Below are 22,492 nucleotides of genomic sequence, written 5' to 3'. Positions count from 1 at the left end.
TCATCCATCCATTAATTTATCCTGCCAGCCAGGCATCACATATCCATCCATCCATCCATGAATTCATCCATATTCATATAACTATAATCATCATCATCATCATCATGAAGAAGAAGAAGAAAAAGCCTTTATTTCTCACACATACATTACAGTACAGTGAAATACTTTTCTTCACATATCCTAGCTTGTTATGAACTTGGAGTCAGAGAGCAAGGTCAGCCATGATCCGGCACCCCTGGAGTAGATAGAGGTAAGGGCCTTGCTCAAGGGCCCAATGGTGGCAGCTTGGCAATGCTTATCATCATCATCATCATCATCATCCATCCATCAATTCATTCATTAATTCATTTTTCAGATCCAAAGTGGCACAATACAAACTAACATATATCGGTATGTATAGCGTATAGAAGATTTATAAAACAGAAAATAAGGTAGGTCAGGAGATGAATGTTTCTCTCTGACTCACACTGTCCCATTACAGCAGGCTAAAGGTTAAACATTTGACTTTGAACAATGAACAGAAGAAACAGTGTTGACATCCATGCTGCTCTCTATATAAAAATTTATAGAGCATACTACACACACACACACACGCACACACACACACACACACACACACACACACACACACACACACACACACACACACACACATTCTGTGTGCACTTTGCCTTTGATTACCTGTTGATTTAAAAAATAATGTCAGATGTAATATTAATCATGTCATCACATGTAATATTAATCATGTAATCATTAATCATGAGTGGCTGTGGCTCAGGTGGTAGAGCGGGTTGTCCACTAATCGTAGGGTTGGTGATTCGATTCCTGGCCCAGATGTCTCCACATGCCGAAGTGTCCTTTAGCAAGACAATGAACTCCAAGTTGCTCCCGATGGCAAGTTAGTGCCTTGCATGGCAGCTCTGCTACCATTGGTGTGTGAGTGTGTGTGTGGATGGGTGAATGAGACACAATATAAAACGCTTTGGAACCGCTAAGGTTAATAAAACGCTATATAAGTACAGACCATTTACCATTTACCATGTCAAACATTTGAAAATAAATAAATTGTGTAAAAGAATCCAGTGAAAATGTGAACAAAAAAATCACACGACAATAAATGAATTCATCATGTATCAAATAAATTCACATAGAAAAATAAAAATACATGCACTACATGTGACATGCCTACAGGTAAAAAATATGTGAAACATAACAGGTGAAGTGTCTAAACACCATATAAGTAAATGTTACATGTGAATCATGTGAAGCTCATGAATTTTCTGTAAGAGAAAGCAAACAAAACAGAAAACAAGTGAAAACAAAAAAAAATTATTTAAAAAATGATGTGTCCTTTTAATAAACCACAGCTGGTGCATTCATCTTAAGAGACTTTTAAAAAAAAGCAAAACAATTACAAACAATATAATAACAACACTAAAACTTTAATTTCGAGCACACTCCTTTGATGAAACCCATCTGGAAGCTCATTCTGCCAGCAGTCTTTCTGCCTAAATCTCCATTTACTCGAGATAGAACGACATCTGCCCATCTGGTACTTACACAATTGCACAAGCTGTGCTGAGTTATTTGGGGTGATGGACAGAAATCATCAGCTTTTGCTACCGAGGTTAAACAGATTTTTTACTATCAGGACTTGGGGCCACTTCTGGACATCTAGTTCCTTTGCTCCTGCCCACTTCAGCATTGCTCTGTCAGTGTACTCCAGATCACTGACTGGCTGAGAGCCAAACTCCTTCCTGGTTTTTTTAATAATTTCTTCCATTTGTGTTCAATTTCCCATCAGCCCTTTACACCTGGATAGTTCTGAATAGCTTCTTTCCCTCTCTCGCTTGCGCTTACTGGTCTGTCTCTCTTCTCTGTTCTCTCTCTCCCTTCTCTGTCTCTTCCTCTCTATTGTTTCTCTCATGTATCTGTCCCACTCTTCTCTCTGTTCTCTCTCTCTCTCTCTCTCTCTCTCTCTCTCTCTCTCTGTTTATGTTTAACTAATTTAATCCCAAATTTGGGATTAAAATGAATTGTACTCCCTGTGGAATAAACTATATACATTGTATGTTCATGATTCACAAAAGTTGCTTCAGGCATAACAAAGGTCATAAGTTAGCAGTAATGAATGTCATGATGTACATTTTATCCCTTTAATGTTGTGGAACATCTGCAAAAAAGTTAGTTCTTGTTCTCATTTCTTTGTGTTGTTCGCTCACCGCCCTTTCTTTTCTCTCTTTCTCTCTCTTAAAGTTAATAAGACAGAAATTCGTCTTGTTTTGTTACCAAGGATATGAGAAGCGCAAAAGTCTTCTGTCCTGAAAACATTTCCTGTGGTGATAGGCTTAAAGTTACAGCTTTAAATGTCTTCTTACAGTAAACTTCACCATATCAAAGATTATACTTTTATTTTGCTCTCATGGATATCAAACAGTTGCAAACAAAACACAGGTTTATAAAAAAAAAAAAATCTTTGTTACATATAGGTGTGCAACAATTATTGGCACCCTTTTAGTCAGTACTTTGTCCTACCTCCCTTTGTCAAGATAACAGCTCTGAGTCTTCTCCTATAATGTCTGATGAGGTTGGAGAATACATGACAAGGGATCTGAGACCATTCCTCCATACAGAATCTCTCCAGATCCTTCAAATTTCAAAGTCTATGCTGGTGGACTCTTCAGTTCACCTCAAAGGTTTTCTAAGGGTTTCAAGTCAGGGGACTGGGATGGCCATGGCAGGACCTTGATTTTGTGGTCAGTAAACCATTTTTGTGTTGATTTTGATGTATGTTTTGGATCATTGTCCTGCTGGAAGATCCAACCACGGCCCATTTTAAGGTTTCTGGCAGAGGCTTTTCATTTAACATCTGTTGATATTTGATATTTGAGTCCATGATGCAATGTATCCTAACAAATTGTGCAGATCCTCTGGCAGAAAAACAGCCCAAAAACATTAAAGAGCCACCACTATATTTAACCATTGGTATGAGGTACTTTTCCATATGGCTACCTCTCTGTGTACCAAAACCACCTCTGGTGTTTATTGCCAAAAAACTCTATTTTGGTTTCATCTGACTATAGAACCCGATCTCATTTGAAGTTCCAGTAGTGTCTGGCTAACTGAAGACACTTGAGTTTGTTTTTGGATGAGAGTAGAGGTTTTATTCTTGAAACCCTTCCAAACAACTTGTGGTGATGTAGGTGACTTCGGATTGTAGTTTTGGAGACTTTCTGACCACAAGACACAACTAACTTCTGCAATTCTCCAGCTGTGATCCGTGGAGATTTTTTGGCCACTCGAACCATCCTCTTCACAGTGCGTTGAGACGATATAGACACGCGTCCAATTCCAGGTTGATTCATAACATTTCCAGTTGACTGGAACGTCTTAATTATTGCCCTGATGGTGGAAATAGGCATTTTCAATGCTTGTGCAATTTTCTTTTAGGCACTTCCCATTTTGTGAAGCTCAACACATCCTTTTGCCGCACATCACAACTATATTCCTTGGTCTTACCCATTGTTATAAATGGGATTTTGGCCAATGTGTTACCTCATATTTATACCCCTGTGAAACAGGAAGTCACGATTGAACACTTTCCTGTTCCTAGTCACCCACATGTACTAAAAAATGTCAAATATAAATGGGAATATACTTCAAATATATTTTTCCTCATATGAATTCAACGGGGTGCCAATAATTGTTGCACACCTATATTTAAAAAGATATATTTTTTAGATAATCTTGTGTTGTATTTGCAGTTGTTTGGTATCCATGAGAGCTGAGTATTTTTTGTAATTTTTTTAACAAAAGATCAAAAGGTTAAACAATGAAGACAATTCTAGTAGAGGACACTATACCTACATACCTATAGAGCTCTGATGCATATGACATTCTTCTCAGGGACACACCTCATGTAAACTATTTTGGTCATGTGACCAATTACACCGTGCACATTAAAAATAAACAAAATTACAGCCACATATTTGAAAATAAGGTACTTTTATATATTTGGTTTGAATTCGCATCTTGATAACTGAGCTCCTGAAAATTGTGAAAATGTTTTTTAAAAAGAATGAGAAAATCTGTCACACTATTTTCACATAGCTGTAAGGCAAGTTCAGATTGTGAAGTTTTAGTTTGTAATTTTCAGGGAGAACAGTGGGTGGATCAGTATGGGATTAGATTTGGGCCAAAGGTATTGAACGTAACTTTTCAAGAAATGAACAAAAATATACAAAGAGAAAGAAGAAAAACACTACACTAAAACTGAAAACAGTGAAGCCTGCCCACATGTAAGGTTTGTACCAGAATGGCAAACGTAAACTTACTTAGCATAAACAAAAGTTTGAAAGCGTAAATGAAAACTCTGGCAGCGCATTCATAGACCATGATTAGTGAAAACAAAGGCTAGAAAACTGTTAATGAAGAATGCTGTTTATTTGAAGACCATGTTACATTTTTGCCACTGGGTTCACTGTTTTCAGTTTCAGAGTGTTTTAATTCTTTCTCTTTGTATATTTTTCTTTGTTTCTTGAAAAGTTATGTACAATACTTTTAGCACAAATTTAATTTCATAGATCAACCTGGATCCAACTGAATCAAAAATAAAGTATGTCTAATCACAAATCATGCCTGAGGTGAAATGTCTGTAAGCATGTTTCTGAATATTAATGGTGTGGTCCAAATGACATTCTATAATTAATTCCTGCTCAGACTTTGAAAGAAGAACATTCAAGGCAGACGTTTGTATTACAATTATTACTAAATGAATTCCCTTTCTGAAGAGTTACTAATGGGACCAGCTGACAGACCAAAAATTATATGCCACATAATTACGCTAGATGGAAAAATGCTGGTGGCAGTTGTGAATTAGGTTAACCTTTACATGAAGCTCAAGATTCATTGAGTCATAAAAACAGTGTCTAATTTGTCTAAAAGTAATTTGTCATTTTAATTTTTTATGAGGAGGCTTTTATTTTTTAACACTTATATAAAGAGTCTCCGGTGTCAGCAGTGTGACACAGTGTATAAATTCTCCTTTGTGCTTTGCGGTTTCTCGATAACATGACAAGTTGTGTTGGGTTTTTTTTCTGTGAGGGAAAAAAAGACGCTGGTGTGAGAACAACTGTTTATAGCTGCTGTAATGTAAGTGATAATAGGAAATTTGTTTTGTAGGCATTCCACAACATTAACTGTAACTATAAAAGGATAAAACGTATGATGTTCTTTAATAACACAATTTTTTTAATCACAATTATAACTATAAGACATGTATAATCATTGGTATGGTGAAGTTTTCTATAAGGAGACATTTATGGACATTTTTGGAAGGAGTCTCCAGTGTCAGTGTTTTGTTACAGTCAAGAGGTTACAAAAATGTTTATTGTACAATATGGATTTTTTTTTACACTGTTTTATATGCAAGGGAAAAGAAAAAACTAGATAAAATCGAGTTCCCTTTTGAGTCTGGTTCCTCTCAAGGTTTCTTCCTCATGTCGTCACAGGGAGGTTTTCCTCACCAGTGTCGACTCTGGGATAAATATATAAAAAATTTTAATTGATATGTTTCTGTAAAGCTGTTTTGTGAAAAGGTCCATTATTAAAAGCGCTATACAAATAAAACCGAATTGAATTGATTTGAATAGGAGACTGTCGCTAATTTTGGAGGACCAAGTATTGTAGTCACAAGCTGTTAAGCATGCAGATAGGTCCAAGGTGTACATGAGGTCAGAACTGAATGAGGTGAGAAAAAGAAAGGCAAAGAAAGCTACAATTGGAAAGTCTTGGCCTGCGTGCCCACATGCACAAGAAGATATTAATGTGAGTTTCACCGCCCCTGATGGTTAGGAAGGGTGAAATAAAACAAATAGTTATCAGTAGTGATTATTACTGAATTACTACTGATTATTACCAATCACTACTATTGAAAAACGTAGTTTCAGTAGTAGTGATTGGTCATGTTTTTCAGCTCATGATGCTTTCAATATTTCAAAACCATTGTCTGAAAGCAAAGCACAACCTAGAGAACAACACAGAAGTGTTTAATAGGATACAACGTAAAGAAGATGAAAGACAAGCATAGCGCTAGCTCTTTCTCTCTTTCTCTCTATGTTCATATGTCTTTATTTATTGCATCCTTTCTGCTTTCGCTCAGAACCACTTAAGCAGTGAAAGTAATGCGTTTGTGAAAACTGAGCATTCTTGATGCACTTGTACCAATCGTTCTCTGCACCGAGCCTGAGACCACCACATAAGGAGGCAATTGAATCAGGATCCTTTACCATACTGCAAATGACATTTTAATGGAGAAGCAAAATCTTATTATTGGCCAACAGACAATGTGCTGAAAGTAGTCACTATGACAGCAATGTTTCATAGATGTACTGGTGCTGGTTTAGACATTTAAAATAGAACAGAAGATGATGCATTTTTCCTTTTATGAAGCCTACAAGGAGAAAGAAGGCAGACCTTAGCTGAAAGAAGAAGAGGAGTGGAAAGGAGCGAGAGAGTGTGTGTTTGTGTGATCAATTAGCAGCGTCTTACCATTTTAGGAGCAGGATACACTTATCAGGTTGCTGTTCCCCTGTTAGGCAATTCGTAATGTGCATGAAGCGAGAAACACCTGCTTTATAAATAGTTTCAGGTGATTAAGCAAATGGCATAACAGAATACAAATGGCATACAAAGAAGTGAAAACAATAATAATAATATTTAAATGCAGTTTGAATGTGCTGATTGTTTTTAATAGCTGTGATGAGCTTCAATCTGAAAGAGATGCCTAGCAGAGTAAAATAGAAAATGTATTTATATTTGCATATTTGCATAATTTGTGCATCAAGGGTAATGCAGATTAAAGGTTGTTAAAATACAAACAAATGCTGGCCTCATTGACTTCAGCAAATGTAAGGTGGTTTTTTATCATATGATATGATGGTTCTGATATTGTACCAAAATTATACAATCTAGCAAAAGTCAAACCTTTGTAAAGCCAGTGATAGGTCCAAAAATAGCATTAGTTGCATTCTTTGTTGTTAACAAGAAGAAAAAAGTTATTAAAGAGCTTGGTTTTCAGGCATCCAAACCAGCACTACTCCATCACAAAAATATGCTGAATTTCATAATAATGAGAGCTAGTTACTAAACCCATCAGCCTAGAATAAAACGTAATGATTTTTAAGATCCTATTTTTATATGTTCAATACTGAAATACTGTTGATGAATTGAGAAAATATCCCCTGGTAAACTGGTGTTGCATGGCCTGAATTTGCATACTGGGATGCAATTGGCTCTTATCTTATATGATGCAATAACACTCATCTGTTACATCAATCGCCTGCCCAGTATTAACTCAAGTAATTTTTAGATCCGTCCTGTTCACTGGTCATGTTCACACCTATTAGTCCGAAGCAGAGCAAAATGTATACTTTAGGTTTGTTTACTATTTATTTTGGTTTCACACTGCACATAATTTAAGGAGCTAAAATGCAAATTAAAAAAATAAATATATATATTTTTTAAAACACTGGCTGAGGGGTATGTAGGGCTGAAAACAGTATCATGGCTAATTTTAGGAGTTTGCAGCAACCAAAAAAATGCAGCCCACAACCCAAAATACACCGCATTTTAAATTCACTCCTCGCAGTCTGGCTGATTGAAACTCAAACTGTATTCTTGCTGCAATTGAACGACTCCAGAGTTCACTTGGAAGCAGACCGGGACCACCTCGCTCAGACGCTCTCGGGTCGTATCTTTGGTCCACGTCTGAGTGAAACTGCTGTTTTCTCACCTGCCTAAAGAACCACAGTGAGAGGTAAAACACATTAGGGTCCACTCAAATGGACTAAATGCTGCATATGTGAAAGCAGCCTTAGACAACTGATGCACTTTCACACTTTATCCAGTCCGCACAATCAAATTAATTCCCTAAATTAAAAAAAACAAATCAATAATAATTAAAAAAAAAACGACAACATTTTGGGTTACATTAACCACTTTTAAATTGTCAGTCAAAATAAATCCAGAGATCACATGAAACTAGATGTGCTAAAACCCATTGTACCACCTAATCTTTGCATATAAAACATTATAATATTTTATACAACACATATCGAACTGTTAACAGATCACACATGTAAAAGACCTCTTAGGATCTGTTTTAGCATTAAAGTGTCAAATTTGATGGCCTTGCAGGAACAGGCCTATGTGTCTGGACAAATCCCAGCGTGATAGAGTCTCTGGTGTGCTGCTACTGCCTGCCTCAGCCATTACTACAGTCTTATTAAAAGCTGATTTCATTTGGTGGAGTAGATGTGCTGCAACAGCTCATGGATCTAGATGAGATGCTGTGACAGAGGCCTGAATAGAACCTGAATACCATGTAGTGCAGAAAGACAGGTAATATAATGTAATGTAAAAAGCTTGAAGCAGACCGAATTATAGGACAGCTTCTGAATAATAAAAAGCATTTTATTGCTTTTGGATGGAATTGACAGAACGGACTCCATGCTGTGTTTGCACAGTACTGGCTGTTCTATTATACATAGCTATACACATACACACTATTTGTTGTGAAAAGTAGTTATTGATGCATCTGCAGGTTTGAGGGATACTTGAAATAAGCCTGTGATCAAACAGCAGGATTGAATATAACACTGGATCAAGGTGTCTATTGGATTTAGGACCGGAGACTTCTTTGCTTCTTCTGCTTTTTTTTATTTTCAGAGGCCTGTCCGTTAGGATTTTATTTTTGTGCACTGAGAAGGTGGTTTTAATGCTGTGTATAAAGATGGATTTGAGCCTCACTCACTGTTTTATTCCTTCACATCCACTTTCATTCATGCACACCCCACTTGCAGAGTCGTTAACCTCCCAGCGGCCAATATTTCCTCGCCGAGCAGAAACTCCAGAGACTCCCATATGAAAGCCTGATCCATGCTCCATCCTCAGCTTACAGCATGTTAAACCCCAGCATCAGCCTGGCTCTAATTCCCATTCTCCCTTCACTGGGGAAATGCTATTACCTACCCAGCCTCGAAGGGGTCCTTCCCACCGACTGTATAAATCAGAACAATGCACACTCAGATCAGTGGGCCACTGGCAAATCTTAAACCCCACAGTTCAAATCTGAGCTAATCAGACCAGAGTGGAAAAAGGGCAGAAGCCTGATGAGTGGCGAGTTACAGAGAAGACAGTAAGTGACGGACGTAGAGGAACACAGCTAACAAGGCTGTTAAGGCATGTCTGGTTTACTTTACCTCCACAGATAGATAGTAGCTCAGAATAGTGCAGAGCTTTCTCATAATTGGATCAGCATTGGAAAGTTGGGATGAGGGAGTAAGAAATGAATCTGGGTCCGACTGCCAGCCAGGCTATGCTCTATGAATATTAAAGGAGATATGCATGATTAAGAAGGTAATGGAGCTTTGGCTTCCCAATTCTGCCCATGCCAAATTATATTTTGAGGTAGCCTGCATCATTATCATCATCTTTTTCCCATTGTGAAATCCATTTTACATGCCATATTTTAAACACGTCCAAATAAAGCTGTGCTTGGTTCAGCAGAGATTTATCTGACTATAAAAGAGTCAAACAAAGTTTGCGAGATTAACAAATTGTCTTATGTAGAAGATTTTGGAAACGAAACTGGGTAACACCTTACTTAAGGGTAGTTCATAAAGCTACATATTAGGGATCTAACCGAATACAAATACATTATTCAGATTTTTTTTTCCCTTGGGAAATCCAGCATGAGCAAGTGATCAGATAGCAGCTATAAGCTTGTGGAACAAACAAAGACCATGAACATTAACAAGAATGCTCATTCATCCTTAGTTTCTTCCTGGTATTTTGGAAAATAGAACCAACTAGCTTCGTTCAAAATATTGTGGCCAAGTACAAACAAAATAACCCACACACTTGTCTAATTGAGACCAATTATGAACTAGACTGATGTAGCTGAGGTACTGTCAGAGCCAGAATTAGACACAGATACAGACACAAATAGTGTCATTACATTACATCTCTAACATAGAGGTTTATGTCGGTTGTCAGTATACACACCACTCTTAAACACAGTGGTCTTATGCTGACTGGCTGTACAGCCACTTCATATTAATCATTTCTTATTCATACCTGACAACACTACTCTGTGTGGTGGTATTTCTGTGGTCAGGAGACTCGCTTAAGAATGACTCTGGTATTTACCAAAGTCCCCTCTGCTGCTCTTGTGTCCTACTTAATTACCCTGGCCTTTACAGAGAGGGCCAGAGCTCTCACGGTCAGACCTCAGTCCCCTGCCTCTCTGGAAGTAAGTCATGTGTCTTACTGATTGCAAAAAAGATGGTATAAAACTAAATCACTGTTATTTCTACGGTCCATATATATTAGTAATTAAATAAGAAAACTTAACTATACAGTATGTGGAATTTATTTTCTGCTTGCTCTTATATCCTAAACAACAATGATGAAATATTATTCACATAGACAGAGCAGACAGGTGGTTATTGATATCTGTGCTGTTTCTTTCTATTGACCAGTGATCTTTTACTTGTTATTCGATCTTTTACCAATGATCGTTTACTCTATGATCATCCATCCATCCATCCATTTTCTGTACCGCTTATACTTACTGGGTGCCGGGGAACCTGGAGCCTATCCCAGGGAGTATTGGGCACAAGGTGAGGGACACCCTGGACGGTGTGCCAATCCATTGCAGGGCACAATCACATACACATTCACACACCCATTCATACAGTACGGACAATTTAGAAATGTCAATCAGCCTGCAATGCATGTCTTTGGACTGGGGGAAGAAACCGGAGTACCCAGTGGAAACCCCCGAAGCATGGGGAGAACATGCAAACTCGAACCCCCAACCCTGGAGAATTTTTTATTTTGTTATAGATCTGCCATGATTTTGTGCCTTACAAAAGACATACATTTCACTGCTCATCGTAGTCATTTCATTATAGTTCTCAGTAGCTTTTTTTTTTTTTGCATTTTTCTTACTAATTACATAATTACTGTATGCAAACATTGTATAATCGCTGCCGTTTTGAGGACTGAACAGGAGTGAACTGAACCGGACTGAACTGAATTCATTCAAGAGAGGCCTTTAATTTGCTATGTAATTATTTGCAATAACCATAAAGGAGGCAGTAAATGGATTAAAATTTTAATAACACTCATGATCATTCACAAAGTGAATTGTCACTATAAATAGGGAGCTACACTGTTGAAACAAAATATTGTTCTCTGAACCGTCTGATCCTGTAAACTGAATATTAGGTTGTGTTTCCTTGTCTCAAACTAATTTATCTGTCTTTTGATTTTTTTTAAATACTTGCTTGCATAATAATATTCCGGCTTAAATGTTTCCATATTTAGTAGTGTAAGAACCTGGAACAAAAATGGACTTCATTGGCTTGGCATTGAACAGTGAAGCATGGTGGTGGTAGGAACAAGTATATGTGTATATATATATATATATATATATATATATATATATATATATATATATATATATAAAAACACACACACACACACACACACACACACACACACACATATATATATATATATATATATAGATAGATAGATAGATAGATAGATAGATAGATACTTTGCCAGCCTTCAATAGGTGTATGTAGAGTGAGTTTGTGTGTGATCAATTGCACAATAATTTAGGAACTAATTTAAGAACGCATTTAAGGCAATCACAATTTGTACATTTTTTATTTGTAAATAATATTAAACTGTATATAACCTCCCCCTACTTAACTATTATGGTGTATTTTGCAAAGATTCCTGACCTATAATCACAATTAATCCCAACTCATTTTAGTTCCAGGTTACAATACTACAGAATGTTAGAAAGTTCATGATGGGTAGATCCACAATACCATATGTGCATCTCAGGATTAAGATCATAGCTTTCCAAGACAGCTAATGATCATCTGGGATATGCAGAAGGATCTGTATTTGTCTTTGTACTGTTCTTCTATTGTCTTTAAATAGGCTGGAACACACAGCTGAACTACCCGACCTCTGCTTAGCTTTTTCAGCATCGAAGTACAGCATGGAACAACCCACTGCATGCCCATTATTTTAATATCAGAGCTTTTCTGTGGGTGGAGATGATCATTTCACTTCTGCCTCTGGCATTTTTATCATGAGGTTACCCGAGCCTTTGTTGGGAAGCTCATCATTTTCATATTCGCCTGTAAAAAAAAACATATTTTGCGTTCAACCCAGTCCAGTAATAAACATAACTGGTAGTACTGGCGATTACTGCTTTTGATAATAACATGCCTAGCCTAATAAAAGGAAGATGGGGGCTTTAAAAAACAGAGCAAAAATAAAATCTTTGGTCAGTCATTATGAAAGCAAGACTTACGTGTTGGTATAAAAGTGCCAGAAAAGACTAAGTATTGAACCCTTGACAAATGTCAGCTTCTCCGAACTGTAACCATTTAGTTTTCCCCCTGTCAGCTGCTGAAAATCGATCACACGGTGGTGTTGGATGAAAAGCAGAAACTAAATCATGTCAGGGTCACTCGGCCATCAAGGCCACCTCCTGACATGATTAATAAAGTGCAGTAAAATCAAACACAAAAACGAATCAGTTCTCTTCTGAACTGACTCATCTGCTTCATTTCGTGTAGGAATATATTTTGAAATTCCAATCAGAAAGACAGAAAAGTCTCACAAACATTACACATTTGGTTTATAGACTCTTCACATGTTGTTTCATTCATTCATTAGTGCATGTGTTTTTATCTGTTACACGTGATTTTTTTTTTTTACATAATCCATTTTAGACTTTTCATTCATTCTCCTGTCATTTTTATACTACAGATTTTTTACATTTGATTTTTTTTATGATTCATTTATTTTCACCATTTTTTCATGATTAATTTGATCTTGATTTTTTCACCATTCTCCTCTCTTCACAAGTGACTTTTTACAAATGAGTCATTTATTTCCACCTGTGATTTTTTTTTACACGAGTCACGTTAATTTCATGTGATTGTTTGCGATTCATTTTGTGTTCTTTTACACAAGATTTTGTTTTCACATGCTTTATTAAAATTTCTTTTCCACATGATTTTTATTCACAATTAATTTATTTTCACATCTATTTTTTTAACAATATTGATTTATCTTCTCATGTGCTTTTCCCCACATGAATCACTTATTTTCATATGTTAATTTTTCACATTTGGGACATGTGGTTTTAGTTATTATATTAGCCACATGATGTTACAAGTGTGTACTTTACACACTTGTAATACATGTGTAATATACATAATACATATTACGTACATAATCACACAGGAAAAACATATCATCACTTGAGAAACGTATGTGATTTTTATGTAAGAGATTTCAAATATGTTTCATTTATCTGTCTTTGAAAGCACCAGGATCAGAAATCTGACATTATTTTATTTAATTTAAGTGCGTACAGTCTCCTCCAAAAGTACTGGAACAGCACGGCCAATTCTGTTGTTTTCTGTTGAGCCCTAGGTTTCACCTGTGAAGACTGTATTTCTTGTTAAAAAGGATAAACCAACATGAAGACCAGAGAGCTGTCTTTGGGAGAAAGGCAAGCCATCTTGAAGCTGAAAAAAGAGGAGAAAATCCATCAGAGCCATTGCACAAACATTGGGCATAGCCAATACAACAATTGAGAATGTCCTGAAAAAGAAGGAAACCACTGGTGTGCTAACAGCCAGACATTGAACAAACAGCAACTGAAAGAAGTTGCAGTTCAGCCTGGAAAAACCACACTAAAGAAAAATGTTTGGTGATGTCAGTGGGTCACCAGCTTGATGCAATTATTGCAAGCAAGGGACATTTACGTTCATTTACGTGAAGACTATCTGTTCCTTTAATTTTTCTGATCTACAAATTGAGTTATCTGCCACCAAAGGTGCCATTTTTTTTACTTGTTTAACACATTTAGATGTAAATATCAGGAAATGAAAGCTGAAATTCTGATCTGTTGTCTCATATTCATCTTTTGATCTCAAACCCAAATGTCTTCAATGTATACCAAAAATAATAGGATTAGCCTTGCTGTTCCAATACTTTAAAATTGAACATCACTGCAGATTGATGCAAAATTGGTGGCCCCTTTTAGTGCAGTAAACATGAGGCCATGAGATAGCTTCTCTCAGTAATAAATGCCTCAGTAAATCGATAGAAAGCTTAATGTGTTTGAAACACAAATATCAATGGGAGATAACATGACGGTTATCAGTGAAGATGATGTGTGGGAAGATGATAAATTGGGATGGATCAGAGAAACACAGCTCACGGTAATTAGCGAGATGTTAATTACACTCTTTGTAAATTCTGATGTAAAGGAGCATCTAATTATGTTTGTATTGTGTTATGAGTGTATACTGAAACGTCAAACAATCATAATTTCTATTTACTAGTTTTTCATACATGGCTATAATTACTATGGGTTGATCAAATCTAGAATCCTTTTCTGATAAGAAAGTGAAAGAACACTTTAGGCAGCGCAGAACCCCTAACTATCCACACCACCCTTAAGGAACCATTTTTATTAGTGTAGAATATTTTCCAAATGTGAAGGAAAACATGTCAAGTTTAAAAACTTGACATATTCTGGATAGTTGACTAAAGAACCTCACTTTGAATTAAACTTGAATTAATTGTATTATGTATATTCAACTTCCTTCCATTCCATTCTCTGGACCCTTTTCCTAAATACAACCACTTTTATGAATAGAAATGAACAGATCAAGGCACTTATGAGGATTTTAATACAGCTCTGGATTTAGCGGGATGCCCTCGAGGGCACCTGCTTCATCAAATGCGAATGAGAGATAAAATGAAAATGAGGAGTGGCTGTCGGGTAAGATAGCACTTATTATAGCACGTTGTTTCGCCAACTTAAAATAATCAGTGGCGTGACAGCCGAGGTCTTCAGGCCCGAGGCCATTCCCTTCTTGGGTGACCCCCTGGTTCAGCTTGTGACAGAAGGAACAGTTGGCATGGAAACTGCGCACCTCCTGGGCCATCATGACTGTCAATGCTGGTTATGAGCTAATTAATGCTGTTGTCCCCTAATTATGCGCATTCTTTCTTAATGGAGACCATCATGAGACATCTGTTTCACCTGCTGCTTTTTCAGGTTCAGATTCACAAGTCTTTGTCAGTATTAACCATGTGCACATATCAATAAAGACTGCTATTATCTAATGCTCCTGTCCCTCTCCAGCTATGTATACGGCATTCATTCAAGGTGGTGTAAATTACCTCTGTGGAGAAAGATATTCATTTAAGTAGTTTTCTGCATCATTCACCCTTTCACTGTAACATTAACACGACTCACGTCATGTGTTTTCTACAGGTAACATTGTGTTGCTGAAGAAAAAAAATAGAGCAGGTAGATACTTAATCTTAAAGCTGCTGTACACAATTCTTAATAACTCTTCATACTGGGTTTTGAGAACTATTCTTAAAACAGGTACTAAAAAATAGATTGAAAAAAATTGTATTTATATAATATTTAAAAATAGTTTTAAACAAAAGACTCTGACTGTGTGGGGCTTTGTAATCAAATTGTGAATTTGAATCCCTGGGTCTGGTGGATGTTAGCAAGAACTGCTAAGAATGAGGACATTCAACACATTTAGGCTGCTTTAGAATTTAATTCTACATGAACATATATAAATTGTCAAATTTAGACATACAATAAGGATATAAGCTTTGTCATTTAAGCATCAGTGAATAGTTTAACTCCTGAGTTTGCTTTTAGATTTTAATACTTGTGAATTCCTACAATATAAGAAAACGTGTAGCATGACAACGTCTCAAGATAACTGGGAGTCGGGTATTGATTTTATCTGTCAACATTAAATCAACAGCAATATAATGCCAATAAAAAAAAATCCTCTTACAGGAGAGAATGTCCAATTGTTTCAACACTGGGGAAAAAAAACAAAATCTCTCCATGTTTGCTCAATTGAACCTGAGCTTTTGAAAGAAGTTGCCAGAGTGTTTGGAACAAGTAATCGCCCAGCTCCATCTAAAACCAATTACATCCCGGTTAGTGATGTATTACAGGAGTGCAGGCTGTCCAGAGGAGTGGGTGTGCGTGAATCGAAAGCAGTTTAACGTGAAAGAGGAATTTATAACCCCATCACACGTGAAAAGGGACTTGTGTCCCCGGTTGTTTTTTTGCCAGTCCCATCAGAAGCATATAAAATATGTTTGATACGCTGGTGTACCAAGGGCATTGTAGGAAGCTGTACTTTATGAGTTCATGAAACATATAAATTCATCTAAGGTCATAATAAAAAACAGAAGTGTCGGCCTTCCTGCCTGAGGAAGATGAGTGGTACCGGATAGTGGATTGCTGTACCCTGACCTATGCTGAACACACACACACACACACACACATTTTGTTACTGATTACAAGTGACTGATTAGATTTCTGATTAGATTGAATTACTGAAAAAAAAAAAAAAAAATATATATATATATATATATATATATATATATATATATATATATATATATATATATATATATATATATATATATAGTTATATTCCTCCAGGTACTCCAGTTTGCTCCCCCAGTCCAAACACATGCATTGTAGGCTGATTGGCATTCCCAAATTGTCCATAGTGTGTGAAGAGGTGTATGAATGTGTGTGTGTGTGCGATTGTGCCCTGCGATGGATTGGCCACGAGGTCCCCCCACCTTGTGCCAAAAGTCCTCTGGGATAGGCTCCAGGCTCCCCGCGACCCTGTGTAGGATAAGTTATGCAGAAAAAGGATGGATTGGTTTCTTTGTTTTCATGTTGAAATCAATTTGTATGCATAAAACATTTTTTCGTGTTATTTATTTATTTAAGTAATAATGTTAAAGTAATGATTTGTTTGTCTTAAAGTATCATGATATACAGTATTTCTGGCATCTCTCTCTCTCTTCTCTCTCTCTCTCTCTCTCTCTCTTGCAAAACAGTGCAAAACAATAAATAATGTTCTGTAGCATGCATTAGCTACTATTCCCTGATGTCCAATTTGCAGGAATGTACCAACAAAGAGAGAAAAAAACAGACTGTTTTCTGTCAGTCAGGAGCAATAAAGCAGATTTCCAGCTGCATAACAGGACCATGTATGCCAAATAATTTTAGCGCCTGAAGTAAACCTGTGTCTGAAGTAATGTTGCAACTATTTAATCACAGCTGTTGCATCAACTAAAAAGCCAGAGCCAAGAGCTACCTACATTTCAGGACAAAGACAGAAGACAGTATCACTCTGGAAAGTCTTCCCGCATGCTAATAAACAGAGATTAAGATTCACAAGGTGCTCTTAAGCCTGAGGCCAAGTTAATATTGAAGCGAGATTTGTCTCGAGTGACAGTCAGACAATAAAAACCCACTGGAAAAACAGTTTCGCAGTTTTTGTTCAAACAGCCAGCTAGTCACATGTAAAATTAGCCTAGCATTCATTCGTGGGTGAGAGGATGACGTGAACAAAAACATAACACTCTCCTGATGCTGCTTAACCCGTTTGAAAGTTTTTTTTTTTGTTTTTTTATCCTCTGCCTTTATGAGCACAGTCTCCATGGACTGAGCTAATTCAATGAGCTCTTGGGTCATTAACGTAGGACAGAATAGCACAATGCTTATCTTTGTAAAAACTCATTACACAGCGTACCAGTGTCTTTGTTCAATCTGTTGACACCACTCTCCTTTAAAAAGGGTCATTTGACAGCATACAGATGAGAGGAAAATATGGATAGATAAATGATCAGGCTATATTTACCTTTTCGCTGAAATTGTTTGCAATCAGATCCTATAATCATATACATCAGTACAGGCTTCTAACTGTCATACTGGTTAAAAAACAAAAAAACAAGGGGTTTTGGTTATTACAAATTATGGTTTGGAAGTAATTAAGAGTAAATGGGTTGCAATAACACACAATTAACAGACATCAAATTACACGCAGCAAATAAGCCATTTTAATGGGGAAGTGTTATGTGGATAGGAAGTGATCAGGGTGCTATAAAATGTGACAGGTTTCCAATAAAGTATTTGGTGATTGACTGAAATTGAGCCAGAGCAACCTGTTGAATGAACTCAGACCATTCTCATTTATCTTTACTAATTAATCCTTTATACTTGGCAATTGAAATGATCTCCCTGAGCCTATTTTGGTATGTTTGCTTACTTTTTTGATTATCCTCAAATGCTTCACGACATCTGTACAACCCAAGTTTTATAAATGAATAAACCATAATAACTGCAAAAAATATTGAGATTGTTTCCATCCAACCATCTATCCATTTTCTATATTGCTTATCCTACACAGGGTCATGGGGAGCCTGGAGCCTATTCGAAGGGACTCTGGGCACAAGGCAGGGGACAACCTGGACGGAGTGGCAACCCATCGCATGGCACAATCGCACACACATTCACACACTATGGACAATTTGGAAATGTCAGTCAGCCTACAACAAATGTCTTTGGACTGGGGGAGGAAACTGGAGTACCCAGAGATAACCCCAGAAGCACGAGGAGAACATACAAACTCCACACACACAAGGCGGAGTCAGGATTCGAGATGCAAGGCAAATATGCTAACCAATAAGCCACGGTCCCGTGAAATTGTATCATAATCTTTTTTTTTTTAATTGGACAATTTTTCACCAAAGTTTACCTAATAAACACACAAAAAAATTTCCCCCGGCTCTCTCCTATCATACAGCTTTCAACATAGGAGGATGAAGACTAACACAGTGCATCCGCCAAGACATGTGCAGTCAGCCAATCGCAATTTTTTTTACCTGGTCATGCAGCAACACATTTGGAGGAAAGTGCTATCTACCCTCTTCCACATACATAAGCTCACAGATGCCCACGATTGACTAGTCTTGCTGTGACTGACAGGAGAGAGAGACAGTCAGACTGAAGCCTGACTTGAAGCATCGTTTAGGGATGGACCTAGTTTTGGTAGGTTGTTTCAGATAGTCTGTACTCCAACAATGTACAAGCTTATTCAATCTTACTGCCCTGTTCACTGTCATGGTCCACATGAAGCACACTATTCTTTTGTGAATATTAATCTTACAGACATGATTATATCAATAACAGCCCATTCACAGGGACTAAAAGTAAAGCATAACCATTTTCTGTATGGAGACATGTGTTTAACATTTTTGGAAGGAGTCTCCAGTGTCAGTATAAAAGAGAAGCTGGTGAGGGAACGACTCTTTACAGCTGCTTTACCTCAGTGATAATTGAAACTAACTAGTTTAACAGACATTCCACAACATGAAATGCAACCGTATAAACAATATAAAAAGCATGATGTGATAATTAATAAAATAAAAATGGTAACTATTGGCAAACTGCTGTGGTATAAGTGGAATAAAGCTTTGTGCTATTATTGGAAAATAATCAGCTTTGGCATTGTAACAGTGCTGTCATCTAAAATAGCTTCAACACAGTTGACTAGAAAGCTTCAATGCTTCATAAAGCTTCATCTCACGTAGAGTTAATTCAGAACTGTTTTCTCTTGAGTCGCATTTTGAGGCAAATTAGCTGCTCTTCTGCTGTGAAGATGTTCATGAGGAGACTTTAATGAGAGACTTGAAACTGTGGTTTGTGAACATACTCCAGACTTCAAACTCTGATGCCTCATCAAAGGAAAAGTCCATCCTGAAACACATTAAATATTTTTATGCTGAAATATATACTATGTGATTAGTGATCCACATTGTTAATTTACTGGTGCTGTATTTCTGTTACTCCTGTGAGAAGTTAGTGCTGGTGTGCCACACGGATGTTACCGTAGGACGTTGTTAGCACAGTTACAACGATGTTTAATAGGAGAAAATTTTAACAATCTCGAACATCAAGGACAACACAAAACAGATCCTTTGGATTTTGTGATTTTGCGATCACAGAAAAGAACTCAAAATATTTGGAGGAGCTTGCAATTTTTCAAAATTACCACAGATTTGGGTCAAGATGCATCGTCGCAACGTGCATTCAGCCAAAGACCTATTTGATTGACATGTATCGAATATGAGTACAGATAAAAAAAAGGTCTCATTTACCAACAAACATCACTGTGAAAGACTGTGTAAAACAATTCCGTGCAATTGCAATTTCGCCAATTCAAGTTTTCAGCAAAAAAAAAAAAAACTTTGCAAATTGCATCGAATTTTTTTTTTAAAGCACAGCAAAATCAAGCACTTTTGGCTGCAACAATCACAAAAAAACCTAAACGAAGTCTTGTATGGGCTGAAAAAAGAGAAGCGTTTCTAACGCTCTGCTGTATCACTCTTTAAATAGTGAATACTTGAGGGCTAAATCCTACTGGCACCATTAGCAGCAAGTAGTCAAATGGCATTGTGGGTAATGTAGTGAAAATAGACCAGCATGCTGATGAAAGAAAAAAAAGGCAATTTCATTACAAAATAAATCTTGGATGCCACTGTTAATTACAAAGATTAATATGAAAGTCATTCAGGGTCCATTTTTCCAGTTAAACAAATGGAAGAAGATATGAGTTTTCTGTGCAATCAGCTTGAAGCAATAAACACAGATTAAAAAAGATTGCTCGTTTTACATAGCCGGCAGCTAAAATAGAGCCATTTCAGGTTCAGCACAAACCTCTAGAGATTTGTTTTTTTCTCTCCCTCAACCTGTTTTTGTAGCAAACACCACTTTCAATGTGGTCTTTATTGATTTCCGACTTGTCATAAGCTCGGGACATATGTCAGCTTTTATAACTGCTCTGAGTAGGCACTGGGCTGATAGGAGCACCATGGCCCATTAGTTATGGGGCAGTAAAAGCCCACAGAGTGGCTGTGTACAACCAATAATCACATCAACTGCTTGGGATGGTTTTAAGAACAAAGAAACAAACAAACCACGATCGTGCACCCATGTGCTCTCTCTGCCAGGATTCAATAAATGCATTTATGAGGCCATTTATTTAGATGAGCTCTCCAAATGTTTTCTTATGCTACCAGTGGATGTTTAATGACCTTTAAAATTTGTTTTAATGAAAGTGATTTTCTGTTAATGTGCTTTTGAAAAGAATGAAGTAGCTAGTAGTTTTGAATAATGTTTACTGTCAGAGCATTTAAACATGAGAATATGAGGCGAACAGCAAAACAGTTTATCGAAACCAAAACCCTACGGCTCATTTAATATTAATTTTGTCTTTCTGTCTTTTTGTGCTGAAATGTGTTTTGAACTGGTTAGGCATCTATTAAGACAATCTGACCATCTGAACCCTGTCCCCTGTGATACCTCATTCTGTAAGGTATGTAATTAAGTGCCAATTTATATCGTTTGGAATAATATTATATTATCTCTATTTCATCATGCTGTATAGGTATAAGATGAGATGGTCTGGATCAGGAAAACAGACTTCCACGTTTTGTTGCTATATTTTGTAAATCAGTTTGATCAGGGGGATAAAAATGGAAAGAGTGACCTCTGCTGGACAAAGAGAAGAAATACGTTTCTCAACTTCACTCCCCCACAACAAACAAAATTGAACAAACAAATAGGCAGTCAAATGCACAAGCATGCAAGGAAAACAGCAAAATGTTTAACCATCTATGAAATCTAACTTGTCTTTCATTTTAATGACAATTAAATGTAATAAAATGGCTTTGGGAGATCTCCACGTCTTTATCTGTAAGGATCTGTGAATAAGCATGATATTTCAATTTCAAATGCCCCCATGTTCTCCTGCTCTACTATATGCGATAAACAACCCTGAAGGAATGAATGAATGAATGCATGGATGAATTTTGATTGTGATCTTCAAAGTGCTTTCATCATCTGATATAACTGAACTATTTTTCTTTTTCTCCAAGCTACTAATGAGAACACACTCATGCCATTTTATTTATTAACTACATTTAAATTGTCCAGTGAAATTCATACAAATTCACAACTACCCAGTCACTTTTAATGTAAAGACTGATGATTATATGCAGCACACTTCCTGGAACTGGTTTGGGTTTATATTTGAACTTATAATCATTTATGTGTTTCTTTGATTACTTTTATTTGTGTTTAACTTTTTGTTACATTTATATTTAAGTATAGGCAGCATGATGGTGCTGTGGGTAGCGTTCGGGAGTCCCCAGTTTGATCCCGAGCTCAGGTTACTGTCTATGTGAAGTGTTGAATGTTCTCTCCTTGCCCATGGTTACCTCTGGGTTCTCTGGTTTCCTCCAACCTCACCAAAAATATATATTAGCAGCTTAACTGGTTACTCTAAACTGCCTCTAAGTGTGAATGAGTGTGTGAATGTGGGTGTGGTGCCTGGTGATGGACTGATGTCCCTTCCAGAGTGTATTAAACCTTCACACTCAGTGTTCCAGATCCAGACCAGATTAAAGCATTGAAGATTAATGTATGAATGAATGATTAATCCAATGAATAAATAAATAAATACATAAACTT

This window comes from Ictalurus punctatus, chromosome 5, assembly GCF_001660625.3.
Source record: "Ictalurus punctatus breed USDA103 chromosome 5, Coco_2.0, whole genome shotgun sequence".
Taxonomy (NCBI): Eukaryota; Metazoa; Chordata; class Actinopteri; order Siluriformes; family Ictaluridae; genus Ictalurus; species Ictalurus punctatus.
Note: the sequence above shows the minus strand (reverse complement) of the source record.